This window comes from Eriocheir sinensis, chromosome 39, assembly GCF_024679095.1.
Source record: "Eriocheir sinensis breed Jianghai 21 chromosome 39, ASM2467909v1, whole genome shotgun sequence".
Taxonomy (NCBI): domain Eukaryota; kingdom Metazoa; phylum Arthropoda; class Malacostraca; order Decapoda; family Varunidae; genus Eriocheir; species Eriocheir sinensis.
The window spans coordinates 15,289,165-15,310,794 of NC_066547.1; the positions used below are offsets into that span (position 1 = coordinate 15,289,165).

At 44.7% G+C, this 21,630-nt stretch overlaps 1 long non-coding RNA gene across 1 annotated transcript in view; it reads right to left on the reverse strand.

The window, feature by feature from the left end:
• Positions 1–605: 605 nt before the first annotated feature.
• The window catches only part of LOC127009060 (uncharacterized), a 28,108-nt gene continuing 7,083 nt past the window's right edge, over positions 606–21,630 (reverse strand). The window contains exons 2-3 of the long non-coding RNA XR_007761553.1: positions 10,686–10,804; positions 606–873 (exon numbers count right to left, since the gene is read on the reverse strand). This is a non-coding gene — a long non-coding RNA (uncharacterized LOC127009060). The remainder of the gene's footprint in view (positions 874–10,685; positions 10,805–21,630) is intronic.

The window sequence follows — 21,630 nt, forward strand, 5'->3', positions numbered from 1 at the left end:
AGATTAGTAAACACAGACTTACAGAGCAGCTACGACGTGCTTTCCATAGCCTCCACTGCCCCTGGCCACTACAAGGCCTTCCCATTCGTCCCGCTCAAGCACGTCTCCTCCCTATGGACTTGCTTCCCTCCCTGTTCGTGTTCTTTCATTCCACTCGCCACACTTAGGCACACAGTCTCCCTCCCTCTTGGCCGTGGGTAAACACGCCGGATATTCAAGGTACAGTTGGCTGTGTTCCCTCCGCCACTGTAGCAGAACACATCACGTATTCATAGCACGGGGGGTCGTTTTCGCCTTAGGTTCTCAGGATGGTCATAATTTACACTCGTTCTACCTTTCGGCGGGAAAACTTGCGTGTACCGCATTAAGTCGGTTCTTTAGGAAGATAGACTTTTAACATACTTTTATTCCTTCCACAGAAGGTCTTAGATGGCATTTTTAAGGCTCAGGTCGTTTTAAATAAATCTCCTTTCGTCCCTGTTGCAGAATACACCAAGGATACAACAATTATGTCTTCGATAATTTCTCAGGAGGCTGAAATTTTAAGCGAATACGAAGTGAATACAAAAGCTGATTTCTTTTTAAAAATTCAGTTTACAACTATCCACCTCTTCGCCAGATATTCTTCACTATTTGCACAAAGTGCTTAGAGAGTTGTCATTTGTGGCCTCCATATGTACCCAATTTAGTAACTACCTTCACCTTCCTGTGAAACTAATCTGGCTTCGGAAAATTTGTCACCGAGGCCGTGGACTCAACCAGGGAGTACGAAACAAAGAGCATCAAGACTTACCTTGCCCGTTCGCACTTCCGGACAACGTAGGCGACAGCGAAGACCAGAGCCACGACGGCCAAGGCAGGGCCCAGCACCGCCTGCAGGAGGGAGAGGAGAGCAGGGCGTGAGTCAGGTAACAGAGCACATATCCTGATGGAGTGCAAATGTCCTCCAAATATCGAACAGGCAGCAGGGTACTGACGACCAGGCAATTATTGGGTAAGTATGGACAGGCACACAGGGAACGGGTTAAGCTGTCTATATTGCAATGGGTGGATGACTGCGTGATATTCCGGGGCCTAGAGAGAGAGATGGAGGGGGAAGGGGAGTGTAGGACTGACAACCAAAGACAGAAAGCAAGACAACAGTGGGGAGGAAGGAGAACGGAAGGGAAGGAGAGGAGAACGGAAGGGAAGGAGAGGGAAAAAGAGGGAAAGAGGAAAGAAAAGTCAGAGGAGAAAGAATTGAACAAAAGATGAAAGAAAATGGGGAAGAAAGAGAAATAAAAAGGGCGTAAACAGACAGACGGACAGGCAGAGAAAAAGGTGAATTAATGAGAAAGTGTGTGTGTGTGTGTGTGTGTGTGTGTGTGTGTGTGTGTGTGTGTGTGTGTGTGTGTGTGTGTGTGTGTGTGTGTGTGTGTGTGTGTGTGCGTGTGTGTGTGTACAAAGGTTTGCTGATGGAGAAACAAAAGCAAAAAAAGAATGAAGAGAGAGAGAGAGAGAGAGAGAGAGAGAGAGAGAGAGAGAGAGAGAGAGAGAGAGAGAGATCATTAAGACGAAAAGTGAAGAGAAAAAGGGGAACAAAACTTAGGAGAAAAAAGGATATAGGGGAAGAAAGCAGCAAGAATTGGAGGGGGAAGGGGAGGAAGAAAATTAAAAAGAAATCGTAGAGAAAAAATATAGGGCAAGAAAGAAAGAGGGCAGGGCGAGGAGAAAAAAAACATAGGAAGAGGAAGAACGTGCAAGGAGGATGAAAATGAGGGAAGGAAGGAAGGAAGAAGGGAAGGAGGGTCAGGAATTCTCTGCGTCATCATTCTGCTCCCTCTTCGTCCTCACCTCTACCTACCATCTTCCATTCCCCTCATCTTTTCATTTATTGACATCTTCTTTCTCCTTCCCCTTCACAGCTGTCTACCTTCATCCCCCTCAACACTATCACCTCTCTGTCTCCTACTGAATTCTCACGTGTGTATTTCCTTTCCTCTTTCTTCCTTTTCTTCTTCCTCTTTTGTCTTTATTTCCTTATTTTCGTGATTATTCTTTACTTCTTCATTTATTTTCACCATCTTTCTTCTTCACCCTCACACCTCTCTCTCTCTCGCCTCATCTTCCTCATCATCACCTCCTCTCTATCTTCCTTTGCATCTTCTTATTGTCTTCTCTCTATATCATCAGAATTTCACTTTCCATTTACCTTCCTCTCCCTTCATCATCATCTCTGTCTCTATCTTTTTTTCTTCCCCTCTCATCCCTCACCCTTTCCTCTTCCTCTCCATTATCATCTATTCTTAATTCCCTCGTGTATCCAGACTCTTCCCATTCCCTTCTTCCCTTCATTTTATCTTCACCATCTTTCTTCTCCCCCCTCACACCTCTCTCTCCCCTCACCCTCCTCATCACTATCAGCTCCTCTCTGTCTCCTCTCAAATTCTCCTGATGTATTTTCTTTGTAGTATCGTATTTTCTCTTTCCTTTCACTCTCTTCCCTTCTCGTCATCCTCATTAACACCCACTTTTCTATCTCCTTTTCATCCTTTTCTTTTCTTTATTCCCTCGTACATTTAGTTCATCTCTTCCCCTATTCTCACCTCCTTTCCCTTTCTTATAACATCCCTCCCCTTCTTTCTCCTCCTTTCCCCTCTTTCCCCTTTCCCGTAACAGCCTTCCCCCTCTTTCTCCATTCCCGTAACATCCCTTCTCCCACCTCCCCAAATCCCCAACCCCTTGCTAGTCCTCTCTACCGTCAATTGGGTCAGAGGTCCGAGTTAGTCCCCGTCATGGCATATGTGTGTCATCGGAGGCCCGCTACGCTCTGCTTCCTTTCCTGTGTGACTACTTTGATGTTACCGTTTAGTCAGTCCAGTAAAAGTTGATGTTTGAAGCTCATTTTGTGGACTATGTAGCATATAATTCCAGCCCTCGAGGGAGTAAACACCGCACCTCTGTCTGCCGGTTTCCTTCCCTCCGCAGCAGACTACAAGTACCGTGGACTCTACTGGTGAGTTGTCACGTAAGACTCAGTAACTCGACACCAGCCACAGGAGGTTTGCAGAGGACACAATTAGTCTTTACGCTTTCTATTAACTAAAAGAAATAATAGTATTTAACTAATATATGTTCACAGTTCAGTCTGTTCATCCGTTGGGTGGGAATGTCGCGTTCACCAGAAGCTTCACATACCTTGGTAGCGTAGTGCATAATAAAGGTGAGTCTTACCAGGAAGTCACTCGATGGATTAGCTTGACCCACGGTGTTATGGACTCGTTCAACACGATTATAGGGCCTTGTCGATGCCCATGCAGGAGGACAAAGATTCGAATCCTCAGGTAGCTTATGCTCCCTGTCTTACTGTATGGCTGTGAGACATGGACACTGAATATTGACTTGGAGAGGCGTGTCGATGCCTTTAGTACCAAGTGTCTCTGCAGGATCATGGGGTATCGCTGGAATGTCTTCGTGTCGAGTCAGCGACTACGTGATAAAACTGAGTCGAGGCCTGTTACCAGCTTGGTCAGTGAACGCCAACTCCGGCTATGTGGGCACTTGGCGCGCCTCCCGGACGTCGATCCCACTCACAGGATTGTTTCTGTACGAGACAACCCTGAGAGGAGGAGACCAAGGGGAGGCCCACTAACTCATGGATATGGGAAGTCCATCGATCCTGCCACAGGGGACTTGGGATGGATAGGGCAGCTGTGTGGGAGCTTGCTCGGGATGACCATCGGGAGTGGAGGCGGCGAGTAAGTGAAGCGACGCGCCCCCGGGAGTATGCTCTCCATTAGTTAGTTAGATAACTATTGAGTTTCGAAGGAAGACAATAATTCGTATTTCATTGATAAAACTATGTTAATCCAGCCAGTGCCGTACAAAGTAATTGGAATTTTCAGTTGGCCTGAATATGTAAAGATTATGAAAGAGACATTTTGAGGAAACTGATAATGGACTGAAAAGCGCTCTCTGTTGGCACCATAAAAAGTCACACAGGTTACAGTTTCCGAGTTTCCAGTTGAAGAGCAAGCTCCAGCAAATACCAAATTAAACTCCAAATAATTCTAATAATGATGCGGATCATTGCATGGTAGACCAGCTCTAACATACCTATTATTCAGAAACTTAGAGCATCACAAAGGATCGGGAGAAAATCTAAAAACTGTGCTGAGGTATAAAGAGAAAATTTCGTAATTAACAAGATGAGATGGAACGTGATCATCATGGGTTTGGGAACACACAAAGGTTGAAGATAATACAAATAACGATCAAGAATAAGAAATTGAATTTAGTGGGGCATGTTATCCGTTGAATTAGAATGATAGCAAATGGATAACAGGTAACAGAATGGCATCCCAGAAATTGTAGGCGAAGTCAAGGCAGAGAGAGAACCGGGTGGAGAAATGAAATTAGAGCACTTGTCGGAGCTGGATGGAGTCCACTGACATCAAACAGAGAGAGGTGGAGAGCAATGGGAATGGTCTCTTCGTGCAGCGGACTGATGGCGGCTGTTGATGATGATAGAAGAATGATGATGGTGGTAAGAAATATGATGAAAAAGAAAATGGGATGGAGAAGTGCGTTTTTTATATTAAATTTTCAACTGCCCCCCTTCTCCCTCTCATTTTCTTTTTCATCTTTGTTACCGCCATCATCATCACTACAGCAATCATTCATCATCGTCATTTCCAGCCTCCTCCTCTCCCTGTTCCTCATCATCATCCTCGGAATCAGCATCTTCCTCACATAACCCAACAAGGATGACGAGGTAGGACGAATTTTCTCCTTCGTTATCTGTGTTACCGCCATCATCATCACTACGGCAATCAGTCATCATCATTTCCAGCCTCCTCCTCTCCCTGCTCCTCCTCCTCATCCTCGGAATCAGCATCTTCCTCATATAACCCAACAAGGATGACGAGGTAGGACGAATTTTCTCCTTCGTTATCTGTGTTACCGCCATCATCATCACTACAGCAATCATTCATCATCGTCATTTCCAGCCTCCTCCTCTCCCTGTTCCTCATCATCATCCTCGGCATCAGCATCTTCCTCACATAACCCAACAAGGATGACGAGGTAGGACGAATTTTCTCCTTCGTTATCTGTGTTACCGCCATCATCATCACTACAGCAATCATTCATCATCGTCATTTCCACCCTCCTCCTCTCCCTGTTCCATCTCCTCGTCCTCGGAATCAGCATCTTCCTCACATAACCCAACAAGGATGACGAGGTAGGACGAATTTTCTCCTTCGTTATCTGTGTTACCGCCATCATCATCACTACAGCAATCATTCATCATCGTCATTTCCAGCCTCCTCCTCTCCCTGTTCCATCTCCTCATCCTCGGAATCAGCATCTTCCTCACATAACCCAACAAGGATGACGAGGTAGGACGAATTTTCTCCTTCGTTATCTGTGTTACCGCCATCATCATCACTACAGCAATCATTCATCATCGTCATTTCCAGCCGCCTCCTCTCCCCGTTCCTTCTCCTCCCCCTCATCTTCACCATCAGCATCTTCCTCACATAACCCAACACCCACAGCCATTACCTACTCACTGGAAAACTTACCGACGATGTTTTTCTCTTTTTTCTTTCCGCCGTTCCTGAACTCTGATTTCACCTCTCCGTCTCGTTTATTTCCTATCATCGTAATTGACTGCTCTTTCGGCCACCTCTTCTGATTCTTTACAGGAGCAACGAATATCGGGCTTTTTTTTATTGTTCCCCGTTCTTTGTGCCTTTGTGCTGTCTCCTTTGCTGTAAAAAATCAAAAGTGGCGTTGTTTTATTCCTAACTTCGCTCATCATGTGTTCTGCGCACTTCATGACCTCCTACCAGCTCCAGCCATTAACTCATTACCATGTGCGTGTGATGATTTCCTTGACTCCCATTTCCTCCCACACACGGACCCCTAAACTAAGGCTCTTGGCCGCGTGTGGGCGAGGCAAAGTGCTTTAAGCGGATTCAAACCCGACTAATGTACTTTTTGCACAACACACCTGCGGGTTATTGCCGAGCTGGGAGTTAGAGCGTAGATGGCTGCCGCTGAGGATGAAGATGGGAGACGAGAGAGGAAAATGAAGAGAAAGATCGAAAAGAGGAGGAGGAGGAGGAGGAGGTGGAGGAGACGTAGGAGAAGAAGGAGGGGGGAAGAGAAGGAGGGCTAGGAAGAGGAGAAGGAGGAGGAGGAGGAGAGGGAGAGGAGGAAATGTATAGACAGCAGCATCTTCCTCGCCCCCGCCGCCTCTCAGACTGTAACCATTGGCTGTCCTTCACCTTTGACCTTCCAAGTAAACCGTGAGAGGTGCACTTGTACTCGCCTCCTTGTGTCCTCTTGCCCGGCACTCATCCCTCTTCCTTGCAGCTTCCCCCTCCATCAGCCTTCCTTTCCTCCACCATCCCACTCCGTCATCTACGATCTCAACCCTCTCTTCATCACCATTCCACACCGTCTTCCCCGCTCTCCCTCCTTTCCATCATTCTTCCATTTCGTCTTCCATGTCCCTCCTTACTTTTCCCCTTACTTCTCTTCCACGCTATCCCTTTGTCTTCCCCCCCTCTCCCCTCTCTCCATCACCGTTCAACTCTATCTTCTATCCCCTTCCTCACTTTTCCCCCTTCCCCACATTTTCCTCTTCCCCTCCATCCCTTTGTCTTCCCCCTCTCCATTTTCAACACTCCAATTCGTCTCCCCTGCTCCTCCTTTTTCCCAGCAACTTTCCAACATCTTGCTCTTTCCTTCCACTCTCTCTCTCTCTAGCACGCATCTCACTTCCCTCAACTCATCTCTCTCTTCATTCTTCTCTCTTCTCCACCACTCGACTGACCTTCTCAACTCTTATCCCTCTTCTTCATCATTCCTTCTACACTACTTCGTCGCCTTCCACTCCGTCTTCCCAGTCACCCATCCCTATGATTCTCCCTCCCCATCACACCCTCTATCCAAACTCACTCTTTCCCGACACTCCTTTTCTGCAGCCTTCTTCATCACTGACCTTTTTCTCTTATGTTCCCTCTTCTTAAACAAACTCCACTTTCCCAGTACAACCTTTTCTCCCTGTTGTCTTTCTTTCATCCCTCATTACTCTTCCCATTCCTGCTTCTTATTCATAATCCAATCCTTTACCAGTTCTCTCCTCCCATCACGGCCTCACTTAACCCATTTACCAGTCCGCCCTCCCTCTCTAGTTACCCCGACACGCCCAGCACCACCGCCTTCGCTGCCAACAAAAGGCTTTGAAATAATGTTACCTCTGGGGCGGAGTAGACAAGTAAGTGGACGTTAAGCAAGTCACGCCACCCAGCGGCACCAACAACAAAAGGAGAAGAAGAAAGAATTGGAGGAGATGGGAAGCAGGAGAAGGAAGAAGAGAAAAAAGAACGGAAAGAGAAGAAGAAGGAAGAAGGGAAGAAGGGAAGGAGAAGGAAGAAGAGGAGAAGAAGGAAAGAAGAATAAGGAAGAGGGGAAGAAAAGAAAAAGAAAAAGAAAAAGAAAAAGAAAAAGAAAAAGAAGAAGACGAAGACGAAGACGAAGAAGAAGAAGAAGAAGAAGAAAGAGGTAAGAGAGGAGAAAGGAAGAAGAGGGTGGAGGAGGAGGAGGAGCAGGAGCAGCAGGAGGAGAGTTAGGGCAAGTTAGACAGCAGTAGTGGACAGTTTGAAAGACAAGTTGACAGGGGGTGGGAACGTGAGAGAAGGGATGTTGATTGTCACGGCGTTTTAGGTTACTTTTCATTTGGCGCGTGGTGATGAGTGACCGTAGCTAAAGTCTGGGTGGGGAAATATGGGGTGCGGAGAAGGCTGTGGAGCGTTTGTGATGTGTGTTGGGATAATACTCGACCTTGCCGGCTTAAAACCTTATGGAACACTTCACATATCAATTGACAGACGACATCCCAGTTATAACACTTTCATGAACCTTCAATATTCAGGCTGAGAACTTCCTTACTCGCGCGAAATACCAATATACGTTCCCTGTGCGATGATCCTTCTAGCAGACCGGTTGACTGGGTGAAGTAACGAGAAACTCCGATACCCTTTGAACCTTAACGTGAAGGGGAGTTAGATTGTTTGGGCTTGATTACATAAGGGTAGGAGAGTGCAGGCGAGGGAGGGGAAAGGGTGTTGGCAAGGGCTGTGAGGGCGGTGGGGGCGGGGAGGCACAGCGAGGGTTAAGGTGGGCTGAGTTTATTTTGTCCGGTGAGTCCACAGGAGCTTGATTATGTTGGTAGAACCGCCTAATGAAAGGAAAGTTCAGGCAGGGTGCATAGAGAGTGGAGATAAGAACTGAACCAGATGAGAGGCGAAGGTGAGGGAGGTTTTATTCAGGCTCAGGCCCAGAGCACCTTTTGGACTTTAGGACGCAAGCGGTTAACCGTGAACCTGGGCCAGGATATTCGAAGCTAGGCTGATGCGATACTATGTTGCTGATAGATACTCCAAATACATTTCGGCCTGAATAGACGAAGACTGACCAAGTGTCTGTATAATGTTGATCCGCCTCTTCCTATCGTGCACACCCTCCCGGCCATCCCTCAGTCTTTCCCACGCTCACGTGCTCCCTCACGCGTCAGCAGGGCAGTGAACGACGCCAGTCCTCCATCTTGTCTCCGAGGGCCTGGCGAGTCTGCGAAGGGCGACGTTGATGACCCCGTTGAGGCACCATGAAAACTTTTATATCGATCAGATGCGTCCACGACCCTCGGAATGACCGGCCAGTCCTCGCTAACAAACCCCCGCTTCACCTTCGTTCACGTCCCGCCTTTGTCTTTACGCTAACTTTAGAAAACAGTTTTTCACTCCTTTTCTTCTGCCTATGAACAACCCCAAGAAACCTGCAGAGACCATAACAACATAAAACGACTCAACACACTTGGACTCATAAAAATATTTAATAAAACACTTCCTTGCGTCCCCTGTGCCCCTCAATCTTCCCTTTCGGTTATTGCAGCTTGACTTTCTCTTCGTTCTCTCTATGATCGTTCCTGCGCCGCTGATTTACGAGCGAAAACCTCGTTCCGGATAACCTTGGAACTCCCACATATTACGGCGTCGGGGGATGACCAGCGAGACTCAGAATGAGGTCCTCGGCAGCACACCCTCGACAACGACTTCAGAGGGAGGGAAACGATGAGTGTAACGAAGGCGAAAATGAGAACGAGGAGGAGGATGAAGCGCGAAACAAGACTGAAAGGGAACAGGACAAGGAGGAATAAAAGAAGAGAGGATATACTTGTGAGAGAGAAAAGGAGAGAGCAAAGTTAAACCGGTGGCGAAGAATATGAAAACGAGAGGAGTAATGAGTGAAACGTCAAGAGGGATAATTAAAGGGAAGGAAAAAAGGGTAAGAGAAGCTAAAAGACGAAGAGGGAAAAGATAACACGATAAAGACGGAGAAGCGAGCGGTGACGAAGACAACGAATAGAAGACGAAGAAAGACTCAAGGGCCGAGAGGGATGGTTAGAATCGTGACGGAAGAAGTGAAAACGAGAAGGAAGACGAGGGAAAGAATAACAATAGCAAGGACTGTGAAAATAAAAAGAAAATTACAGAAACATTTTGGGAGGCAGATGAGGATGACAATTATAACTAGGAGGGAAAAGAGAACAATAACAGAAATCGGTTTTGGGGAACATACAAAATGCAAAACTGAAAAAAAAGATGAGTAGCATAAATAGACAAATATACAGAGGCAAATTTATGGGGGTAGATATGATGAGAGATAAACCAAATACATCTGTCAAACAAACAAACAAACAACGTCGTACACAGACATGAGGGTAATGGGGACACACAAACTAACAAACACAGACCAGCACACAGAAGGACAAAATAACGGACGGACAGACATACGAAAAGACAGACAAAAACAGACAGACAGACATTTAAAGATAGATACAAATAGAAACGAGAGCCATATAAAGAAGAAATCAATAAATAAATTAATTACAGACAAAAGAATCTCTAAAACCATGGAAGAGGCAATACAAGAACAGTGCATGGATTAGGACAACAAACAATAATAAATAAAATAAAATAATGATAAAAAATAAATAAATAAATAAAAAATAAATAAGCAAACACATGCAAACACACACACAAACACACAAACAAAAACAAACACAAATAACAAACACACAATTTACCCAACAGCATTTACCCAACAGCATAATATAAGGTACGTGGGGAGGTCAGATATCACAAGAACAACAAAAACAAAGAAATAGAAACGAATAAAAACTAAAATATGAAAAGAAAGAAAGAAAAGACGGAAGAAAAGTTGTATCATTATGAAGATTTTTTCCTTCCTCTGCGAGTGTGCACCCGACCTGAGAGAGAGAGAGAGAGAGAGAGAGAGAGAGAGAGAGAGAGAGAGAGAGAGAGAGAGAGAGAGAGAGAGAGAGAGAGAGAGAGAGAGAGAGAGAGAGAGAGAGAGAGAATAAAAGAGAATGAAAAACAAACAGAAAGAAAAAGAAACAGAAAGAAAAGACAAACAAACAGACAGACAAACAAACAGATACAGACAGACAGACAGACAGACTGAGAGACAGACAAATACAGAAGAAAATAAAACACATACAAACACAAACGAACAAATACGGAAAGACATAACATATAAATACTCAGACAGACAGGACAGACAGAGACACAAACAGATGGACACAGACACTGGAAGACGAAGAGAGAGCTCACCCAGTGGTACGCCGTCCACCAGCTGTTGGGGTGCGGGTGCGCGCTGCCCACCGCCGTGACCCGGCTCGCCCCCATGCGGCCACGCTCGTAGGAGGTCAGCGCCATGCTCGACCCTCAGCCTGGGGGGGAGGAGTGAGAATGAATAAAGTATAAGTAACAAAGCATCTCAGCACTCGTAACTTTGCTGTCCTGAATGAAAACTACAAAGCATCTCAGCACTTGTAACTTTGATGTCCTGAATGAAAACTATAAAGCATCTCAGCACTTGTAACTTTGATGTCCTGAATGAAAACTATAAAGCATCTCAGCACTTGTAACTTTGATGTCCTGAATGAAAACTACAAAGCATCTCAGCACTTGTAACTTTGATGTCCTGAATGAAAACTGAGGAAATTTATGGGCTCAATTATTTTATATATATATTTTTTCATAATTTATAACCTGTCGTAATAAAACATATATATTAAAAAAGTAGTTTCAGCTGTTGCGATAATGACCTTTTTACAATACAGAAAAAGAAAAAGAAAGTGTGAGTTGTCTCAGTATTTGTATTACTTTTTTTGTTTCACCATTCCGGGTAAAGAAGTGTAAAAAGTAGACTGTTAGTTGTCTCTGTACAAATATTTTTTTCTGACAGTGAATGTAACAGTTGTCTCTCTGCTTGATACACTCATAGGAGGGCTGCGCAGACAAAAATGAAAACAAAAAAAAGATGTCCAGTAAATTGTCTGCCACAAGAGCACTAGAATAACGCCCTCGTCTCGTCGGGTAGAGGGAAGAGAGAGCAAACGAGGTTAAATTATCGGCGGGGCGGACCTCCTCGTGGCGGTGGGGGAAAAAATCTTAAACCATCATCACGTTTCTCGGAACTTGTGTCTCCTCTTAGACTGTAGCGATGGGGGGGGAGAGAGAGAGAGAGAGAGAGAGAGAGAGAGAGTCAGTTTGTTATCCATGTGTAAACTTGACCTTCGATATTTAGTTATTTGATTTTGTAAGGGACTTTATGGAGTGGAATATATCGAACATCACGTGAAAATTCAAATAAACAATGTCTAGTGATTTGGTTCCGTCGTTCACTGACAAAAGGAAATTTTAAAAGGCCGGACCGCTTGACAAGCAGGATCTCTTGTTCCGGAGTCCGTGTTGAGTTCTTAATTAATTAGTGATGACTTTTCAGATAACTCATATTGTGTCTAATAATAATCATATTCTTCTACCGTAACGTTACTGACCAAATTACGCTAAGTCGCTACAAGAAGGTCCAGCGAATTATTTTGTCGCATTGGTTCTGTAACCAATTTACTTAGATAGTTATCTACAAAAAATTCGAGTATCCTGTATGACTCCCTCGTTAGCTGAGTGACATCCAGTCTAAGTGAAGGAGATTACAACCTCCGAGAATACCTGACTCACTGTTTTAAAGCGTTTGTCGCAAAACACTTCCCATTCAAGCATCATCAGCGTGCAGGTATTACGGAGGCTTGCCGGTGAAGGACATCGATTTTAAATTCTTTAGTGTTTACACGCACGCACAGGTGCTTCACTTAACTGTCTCTGCGTTCTATCATTAGAAGGCAAACAAGTTTCAACATGAAGAGCAACTGCTCCAACCTAACCTACGGCAAACACGATCTCTTTTGAAGTCTAAAGTTATCTTTATTGTATTTACAAATCAAATCATAAATCAAGGTGTCATTTAATATTTAATTTAGAGAAATTATATTGAAAATTGAAGTTGTAACAAAGCATCTCAGATCTTCAACTTTCTTTTTTCTTAGTGTAGAAGCATTAATATTTGAAACTTTTAGCTTCTCTTTCATTTTGCCCCAGATATGACGGTTTTACGGCCAGTCGCCGAGGTGGCCGCGTGACAGCCATTAACAGGGCGGGAGGAACGAGACGTGATTGGGAGCGGTTTCTTTCTGGTTTGAAATCGCCGGCGGCTACTTCAGTTGAGAGAGAGAGAGAGAGAGAGAGAGAGAATCATCACCAACTAGTTCATATCATTTATTGTAGGCATGGAGTGTTCTCAAGTGTCCCCGCGGCTCGCCACTCTCTGTGTCGCTCCCCTCTCCACTGGTGAACAAGATAAGGACCTTTTAGCAACAGCGCAGCAATAAATCCATCGCTCCTGCCTTCTCTTCCTCGCCTCCCTCCCCTCTTTACCTCCTATCTCCGTTGCATTCCCTCCATTCTTCCCCCATTTTCTTTCTTTCCCTTCCTTTCTTCCCTTCCTTTTGACACAGTGAGGGAAAAGCAGCGAGACGCATAAATCTCTCTACAAAGGAACTGAGGAGGACAGTGATGGTGGTCGTGGTGGTTGTGGCAAAGGTGGTGGTGGTGGTGGAGATTAGTGGATTTGAATATATATAAGAGTCGAGGGATTATCAACCAGTGCTAAGATAAAAGCGGTTCCGAAATTCTTCTCGGAAAGGCCACGCCACAGCCACTGGTTTCCTAGCTCCTCCTCTCGCCCCTCTTGCCTTCCTCCCTCTCCTTTCCCGCCACCGCAGGACTCTCCCCTCCTTCCATCTCTCCTCCCACTTACCCGTCCCTCGCAGGACTCTCTCCTCCTCCTCCTTCCCCTTCTCCTCCCACTTGCCCTCCTCCCACAGGACTCCGCCTCCACCCTCACGCCAGCCCTCCCCCATGACCCCAGGCAGAGACCCTCCTGCTGCCGCTGCTCCTCCTCCTCCTGCTCCCACACACCACTCTTGCTGATCAATACTAACTATGTCAGCCCTTGTTGGCTCCTGCTGTGATGCCCCGCGCCATTGGGCGACCTAGGATCCTTGACTGACATCCTGCTGAACCCGCCTGCTGACCCACTGACTCACTTCCTGCTAAGACCCACCTGCTCACAAATTCCCCAAATCGTCCCACCTGATGGTTCTTACATAACCTCCTCCAACACCTGATCGTACTTGTGCTGAACCCACCTACAGACTGACCGAATGCCGAACACCACACTGACCGAATGACTCCCTCCCTCAGCAAGGCGCCTGCTTCATGATATCCTTGTACTTTTTACCAATATATTCCTTCAATTCGACCTTTTTCTGACTACTTGATGAATGGGTGACACGCTTCCATCCGTTTATTGGGTTCCTAGATTTTTTCATCTATCCAACGCAGACGCTTTCACACTTACTTTTCATTGACTATTCTGGCTCCTCTTACCTGCTACTCAGTACTTTAGATGATTCCATTACAGACAGACAACCTATACCCTCGAAAACTTCCCTTACTATAGACTGACGCTCAACTGGACAAGATAAACTCACAGGCCGACGTGTTGATTTTGGTCTTCCTGAGTCTACCGTACTAACTTGGCGACTGACTGACAAGAAGTTCCTGACCCCACCTGTTCCTTTACTAACCGACGTACTGGATATAGTAACGTACTGAATATATACCTTACGGAAAGACTTAAGGCGGCGTCGCACAGGGCAAATTTCTCCCAACAAGCTTGTTTTCGTTGGTGATGTCGCCAAACAACAATGTTGTGCATCACACTGTACTGACCCTGAACTGTTGTGTTGACGCCGCGCTCCATCAACAACAAACACCACGCCAGCATCTCTCCAGCCACTTTACCATGAATCGGAAGGATATTGAGGTTTTAGAAGATTGTGCTGCTGCATTGCACATAATGAAGCATGTGCTACGACTGCAGAAGCGCCAGAAGAGGCAGTGGCGTAGTAGGCGTGGTAGGCTTGTTTTGGAGGGGCCTGATGGTATGGCCCAGCCCGTTGTGGCGCAGGCGAGTGTTTATAGTGGCGCCATCTTGCATTGGCTCATGTTGCCCTCCCGGAGCTCATCTTTAATCCTAGAATCTAGAGTCCGGGTTGATAGGTGGTCTTCTGGACAGCATGTGGGTAATTTTAAGCCACTCGGCGGCGGCTGAAAAATCACAGCTTGGTGGCACCGGGCGGGGATTGAACTCGCGTCGTCCCGAACGCGGCGCCGTCACGCTATCCACTCAGCCACCGCCTCGCGCCAGGCACAGACTCCGCCCAGCATACCATCACAGTCAGTTGAGTGTTATAAATAACTTTACACAGTGGACAAATAAACCACAAACACATACTTGCACATGTACGTCGGTCTTACAGTTGACAATTTGAGTAAATATGTACGATGATTGATTTTCAATTTACATTTACAGCTTATAGCACGAATGTCATTTGACCCCGATTTCTCCCAATCAACCAACCAACCAACCGTTGTCCATCCTTCCCGATCCGCCAAATCTTGTTGGTGGTTGTTCATTTTGCCCAAACGCCAACAGCACCGCTCCCTGACTGGCTGACTCCCCTCGCCCTCATCTCACCCATCGCTCTGCACGTTAATATGCCGCCCTAACATCGATCACACTCATTGATTTATTCATCTTTTTTATCAATTACTTCCTTGTTATTTCTTTCCTATATTCGTAGCCGCCTTAAATTACCTATCATATATCGTAACACCTGTTCTCTTACTATAGTTATCGCTGGATTCACTTCCTCTACGCATAGGGACCTTAAAACTACTAATATTTATCTTAACTTTTGACCTCTTTTTTTTATCCTTTTATTAATTTCCTTTATTCATACGTACCTTGAACTTACTAACATTGATTGTAACATTTTGCCGTCTTTTTTTTTCCTTATTGTTATTTTCTTATAGTTTACAGGTACCTGCTATTAATAGTACCATTTGTCCTTCTACTTCTTCTTTCTTCTATTTATTTCCTTTATTTATATGTACCTTAACTCCCTACCATAGTATATCGTAACATATCTCTTCTTACTTTTCTGCACTCATATGTATTTCCTCTATCCACAGGCAGCTTAAACTATTAATATTGATCATAACATACGCACTCTCACTACTTTGCCTCATCTTTTTTTCAAGCTTTCATATTTCTTTCCAATTATTTTCAGTGCGAACAAATCCCCGCGCTAAAACGGTTCATTATGCAGAAGGTTTTTTTCCCTCGATATAAACGCCGTGAATCAGCTTCCGGATCCTCTTAATTAACGAAGCCAATGCCGCGGCCGGGGCTTCAAAAAGATCAGAATGGAGGCTTCTAAACGGCTGGGAAATCTAATGAAATACGACATTCCATTAAATTTTTCACCTCTCTCTTTCCTCTTTCTCCCTACCCCCCCCCCTCTCTCTCTCTCTCTCTCTCTCTCTCTCTCTCTCTCTCTCTCTCTCTCTCTCTCTCTTTCTTTGTTTTTTTCTTCTTTTTCTTTCTATTTTCGTTCTTTTTCTCGTTTTCTTCATTTTTCTTCCTTTTTTCTCTCCCTTTCTTCTCTCTCCTTTTTCTTTCACCTTTTTCTAACTCTCTCTCTCTCTCTCTCTCTCTCTCTCTCTCTCTCTCTCTCTCTCTCTCTCTCTCTCTCTCTCTCTCTCTCTCTCTCTCTCTCTCTCTCTCTCTCTCTCTCTCTCTCTCTCTGATACGAATCTATACCTTGCTTCCAGCCTTCCTCCTCTCCCGTTTTACCTCCTCTCCATTTTTATCCACTTCCTCTCTTCCCTTATTCGTTCGTACGTGGTGTTTAAATATTCACCATCTTTAATATTTATCCCCATTTTGCCTGCAGTGTTTTACCTCATATCCAAAACCGTCCCCCTTTTGTTTGTCTGTGCATGTGTGTGTGTGTGTGTGTGTGTGTGTGTGTGTGTGTGTGTGTGTGTGTGTGTGTGTGTGTGTGTGTGTGTGTGTGTGTGTGTGTGTGTGTGTGTGTGTGTGTGTGTGTGTGTGTGTGTCCCTCTCTCTCTGTTTTCGTTTTTTCTTCTTCATTCTCTCTGCCTTCAAAGTTCATTCATTTTTCCGGTGTCTCCTTTCCTTACGCTCGCCTCATCTTCTTTTATCGCTACAATACTCATTTTCATATCAAGGCCAATCTACCTGACCCATTCTGAGCCTCCTCCCATTTCTTTCCTCCTCCTCCTCCTCCTCCTCCTCCTCCTCCTCCTCCTGGTTATCTGATCAGCTTTTCCGCTCTAGCTCTCTCCCTTTTGCTCTTGCTTTCCCTCTCTAGGTCTTAATTCCTTTCTCTCTCTCTCTCTCTCTCTCTCTCTCTCTCTCTCTCTCTCTCTCTCTCTCTCTCTCTTCCTCATTTTTTTAAGTTTTCTTTCTCTTTCTCTTTTTCTCTATTTTTCCTTTTTTTCTCTCTTCTTTCTCTTTTTCTTCCTCTTTCTCTTTTTTCTTTTTTCCTTTCTTTTTTCTTTCGCTATTTTTTTCCTCTTTTTTTCTCTTTTCTTTTTTCTCTTTCATTCTGTTCTTCTATCGCCTCTCTCTCTCTCTCTCTCTCTCTCTCTCTCTCTCTCTCTCTCTCTCTCTCTCTCTCTCTGTCCTTCCCCCACCCCCCACCCCCTCCCAACACACACACACTTCACAGTCATTACCCAGCCTTCCGAGCAATCGCCGCTGCCTACCCGCTGAAAGGGAACGAAGCGAACAGTTATGGAACACTCGACCGGGATAAAAAAAAAGTCTTGGACCATATTCTTAAACATTTCAGGGCTCACACTCCCGCATCTGATGAGGATTTCGTAGGAGTTTTGAACATTTCCAGGGGTAGTTTTATGACCCTGGTGGTGGTTTGACCCTTCTTCTGTACCGTGAACCTAAAGAAACACTCATTAGAACCCGACTGATCTCCTTTTCGGCCTTTGGAAATTGTTGATGTGAGAGGCGGAGGAGTCTAAGAATACCGACCTTGGCCCTCGGGTCGGTCGCCTGCGCTATGCTTGGAACCGCTGTATAGGTACGTTTGGTGAATGCTTGCTATGCCTCCTGTTGCTGTATACCCTCTCTTCTCACTCCTAAACGTATCGAGCTCCCATTGCGACTCTTTTCCAAGGACACAGAGAAGATTAACCGAGTTTTCATGGGTCCTTTTTCCGTTCAAGATGCAGATGAAGGGTAAAACTTATCATTAGGATTACAAAACAGTCCATGAAAATCCCAGAAAATTCTACAAGAGGTTTTTCAGATAGGCAAACTGAGGTGTCAAAACGTTTAAGAATAAGGGCTTGAAACTCCTAACCCTTAAAGTATGCCTATTTCTCTTGTTCCTCCTCTTCCCACCTCCTGCTATTAATACTTCTCAACTTCTAAGAGGGGCTTTTAATATAGGCAAACTGAGGCGTCAAGACGTTTAAGAATAAGGGCTTGAAACTCCTGATTCCTTAAAGTTTGCCTATGTCTCTTGTTCCTTTTCTTTCCACTTCTTGCTATTAATACTTCTCAACTTCTACGAGAGGCTTTTAATATAGGCAAACTGAGGTGTCGAGATGTTTAAGAATAAGGGCTTGAAACTCCTGATTCCTTAAAGTATGCCTATTTCTCTTGTTCCTCCTCTTCCCACTTCCTGCTATTAATACTTCTCAACTTCTACGAGAGGCTTTTAATATAGGCAAACTGAGGTGTCGAGATGTTTAAGAATAAGGGCTTGAAACTCCTGATTCCTTAAAGTTTGCCTATGTCTCTTGTTCCTTTTCTTTCCACTTCTTGCTCTTATTACTTCTCAACTTCTACGAGAGGCTTTTAATATAGGCAAACTGAGGTGTCGAGATGTTTAAGAATAAGGGCTTGAAACTCCTGATTCCTTAAAGTTTGCCTATGTCTCTTGTTCCTTTTCTTCCCGCTTCCTGCTATTGATACTTCTCAACTTTCTTCTTTTTTGGTGTTGATGTAGATTTCCTTGTCTTTCAACCCATTCTCCTACTCTTGATTCTTTGTAACTTCATTTGTTTTACTCTTCCGACTCCTCCGTCTCTCCTACTCTGCTGCTTTTTTTTCCAGGGTTAGTTTTTCGTTCTTTCCTCTTTCTGATTTGATTCCTACAACATTCTTTTCGTCACTATTCTTAACCTGCAATTTCAACTTTCGATTTTTCTTTCTTTTCAAGCTGTTTCAAATTTCCTTCCTTCTTTCTCTTCTTACATTTCCGACTCCCGACTTATTCTCTTCATCTTTCTCCTCTTCTTTTTCTCTCTACTCTACTACTTCTATCACTCCTCCGCCGCTGCCTTTTCTTCCTCATCCTTCTCATCACTATCATCATCATCATCATAACTTTCGATTTTTCGCTCCGTTTCTTTTTCCTCCAACTTGATCGCATTTTACTTCCTTGGTCACTTTCTGCTTTAATTTCTACATTTTTTTTCATCAGTATACTTAATCTGCAATTTCAACTTTCGATCTCTTTCTCCTCAAGCTTCACCCAACTTCCTTCTCACTTTCTCTTCTTACATCTCCGACTTCCGAGTTATTGTCTTCCTTCTCTCCTCTCTCTTCTTCCTTCCACTCCTACTACCCTCTTTCTTTCTCCTTCTCCATCTTTTCTTTGAGAAAACAAAACAATAGGAAGAAAATAATGAATGAATGAATTAATGAATTAAAAAAGTATAGATATAGTGGTTGAGTATGTCAGTGGAAAGCCGTTATTGCTGCTGCTGCTGCTACAGCTTCTGTTGGCGCCGCAGCCTCGGCTGCCGCTGTGTGCATTGAGGATGTTACGCAGCAAGGGACGGTAATCTAATGCCGGGAAGGTACACAAAGCCGCGTTTACCTGCGGTGGGAACTTAATTATTCGCGCAAATAGGAAGCCAAGACGCGATTATTCACCTTGAGGCACAATTGGGGAAATACAGACCTCGCCGCCTGACGCGAAATTAAGCCTCGCGTTTCCAAAGTGAAGCCAAGGCACAGTGTACGCCTGGGACGCGAAAACCAGACCTAGAACTAAAAGAAGGAAGGTCCTCGTGCAGTGTGGTGAGGGATATAGTCGCTCTTTTCCGCCGACTGTTTAAATGTAATTAGACAAGACGAGGAGGTATAGCTTTCTATTTGTTCATTAAATGATGCAAGAGAAGAAAATTACTGTCAATGGGAGAGGTACAAGAATCAATGTGGAGATAATGGTGATGTTCTCCAAGTGTGGTTTATTTAGATGGAACAAGGGCAGTATATTCCTGGAAACGTTAATGACGGCAGTGTGTGTGTGTGTGTGTGAGAGAGAGAGAGAGAGAGAGAGAGAGAGAGAGAGAGAGAGTTATAAATGTCTGACACACTATCATGATGGGTATTGAGGCAAGATGGCATGCTCCGGGAAATACATGACGTACTGCAGATGAATATTGTGTTCGATACAAAAAGGGCGAGGAAGGAAATTACTGATATAGCAAATTTGAGGTGGTGTTGGCTGCAGCGAAGGCAATGGCCGCGTCCATAAAACTCAAATAATTATATACATATTAAGATCCATATATTGTACGATTACTTCTATGAGTAAATCCCATTTGTGCAAAGTAGCGACATCCACATTCACAAAAAATACAATAATCATATCAGCTGACGTGTTTGAGAGGAAGAAAGAAGTGTTAACCTCTGTTTGTAAATGAGTAGAAAGTAGACATATATTTCCTCAAATTCACGTTATCCTCTAAACATTGTACAAGTAAGAAAAATATTTATTCACAAACTTCAGAAAATATCATCGTGACGCTGGGGCGAGAAAGCCCTTTAAAATGGCGAGAAATTGATCCTTCCCTGCCTAAGCCGCCCGTCCCCCTGCCCTATTTTCCTCGTCACTCACACGGGGACCAGCCCGTCACAACGCCACTCATTCCTCCCGCCGTGAAGGATGAGGCCGAGGGTTGCGAGACAAGACTCGGGACTACTACGTGACCACTAATCTTGAGGACACGCACTAGGACTTAACAAAAGGGCTAAGTGTGAGTGCAGAGATGCAAGGAGCAGAACGGAGTCGAGAGCCAGTTGAGTAATAGGTAAAAGTATAGTTGGGAGGATATGCTATGGCTGCGCGTGGCGCCGGTGCTTATCTCCGTCCCTTTGGCCCTTTGACGCCGGGTTTGGGGGCCTGGGTTTGCACCCCTGAGGAGCCGGACCACCACCCCGGGAGGCGGGGCACGACTCTTGCCTGACACCCGGTACCCATTTGCTGCTGGGTAGACAGGGGCACGGGTCAAGGAAGACAGACCATGTATCTCCGCCCCGCCGGTGTGTGTGTGTGTGTGTGTGTGTGTGTGTGTGTGTGTGTGTGTTAGGGTTGTAAACGATTCAAGTAATTTTAACGATGCCAATATCGCTGCAGGTTACATTACTGAACCTGTGCCGATACTCCGATACTTCAATAACACCGGGACAGTACCGATACTCATTGCTGCACCGCCACCGACCCCGAGGCGGATGTTACCACCGCCACGTGATGAAACACTTACAAATTCACGCAGTCACCCTACAACCGCCTTACCACACGTCATGCAGTGCTGTCTCTCCACCGTCACCAGGAACACCACTCGTCATGAATATCCTCACGTTTCCATCAACAGCACCACACTTTCCTAAGGATCTGCATCGGCAAATTTTTATTTATTTATTATTTTTTTTTACAACAAAGTGGACAACTCAAGGGCACAAAAAAAGGAAACAATAATAAAAAAAAAGCCCGCTACTCGCTGCTCCTACGAAAAAAAATCAAAAGAGATGGCCGAAAGAGAGGTCAATTTCGGGAGGAGAATTTGTAGCCGATACTGCTGGAATTTTTCATTTTTTGTGTATTTTCAGTCACAACCTGCCCATTTAGTCACTTTGTAACATTGGGACATCTTCTAATTGTTTAAATACACTACATGGCAGTCTAGTTTTCTCTTGTAAATACCACACTACTACTACTACTACTACTACTACTACGCTAAACCCACTATTACTGCTTCTACTATTACTACTACTACTACTACTACTACTACTACTACTTCTACTACTTCTACTACGTATTACACTAAACCTACTATTACTGCTTCTACTATTACTACTACTACTAGTACTACTACTACCACTACTACTACTACTACTACTTCTACTACTACTACTACTAGTAAAGAAACGAGAGTAAACTAATAAGAAATAACATATTGAAAT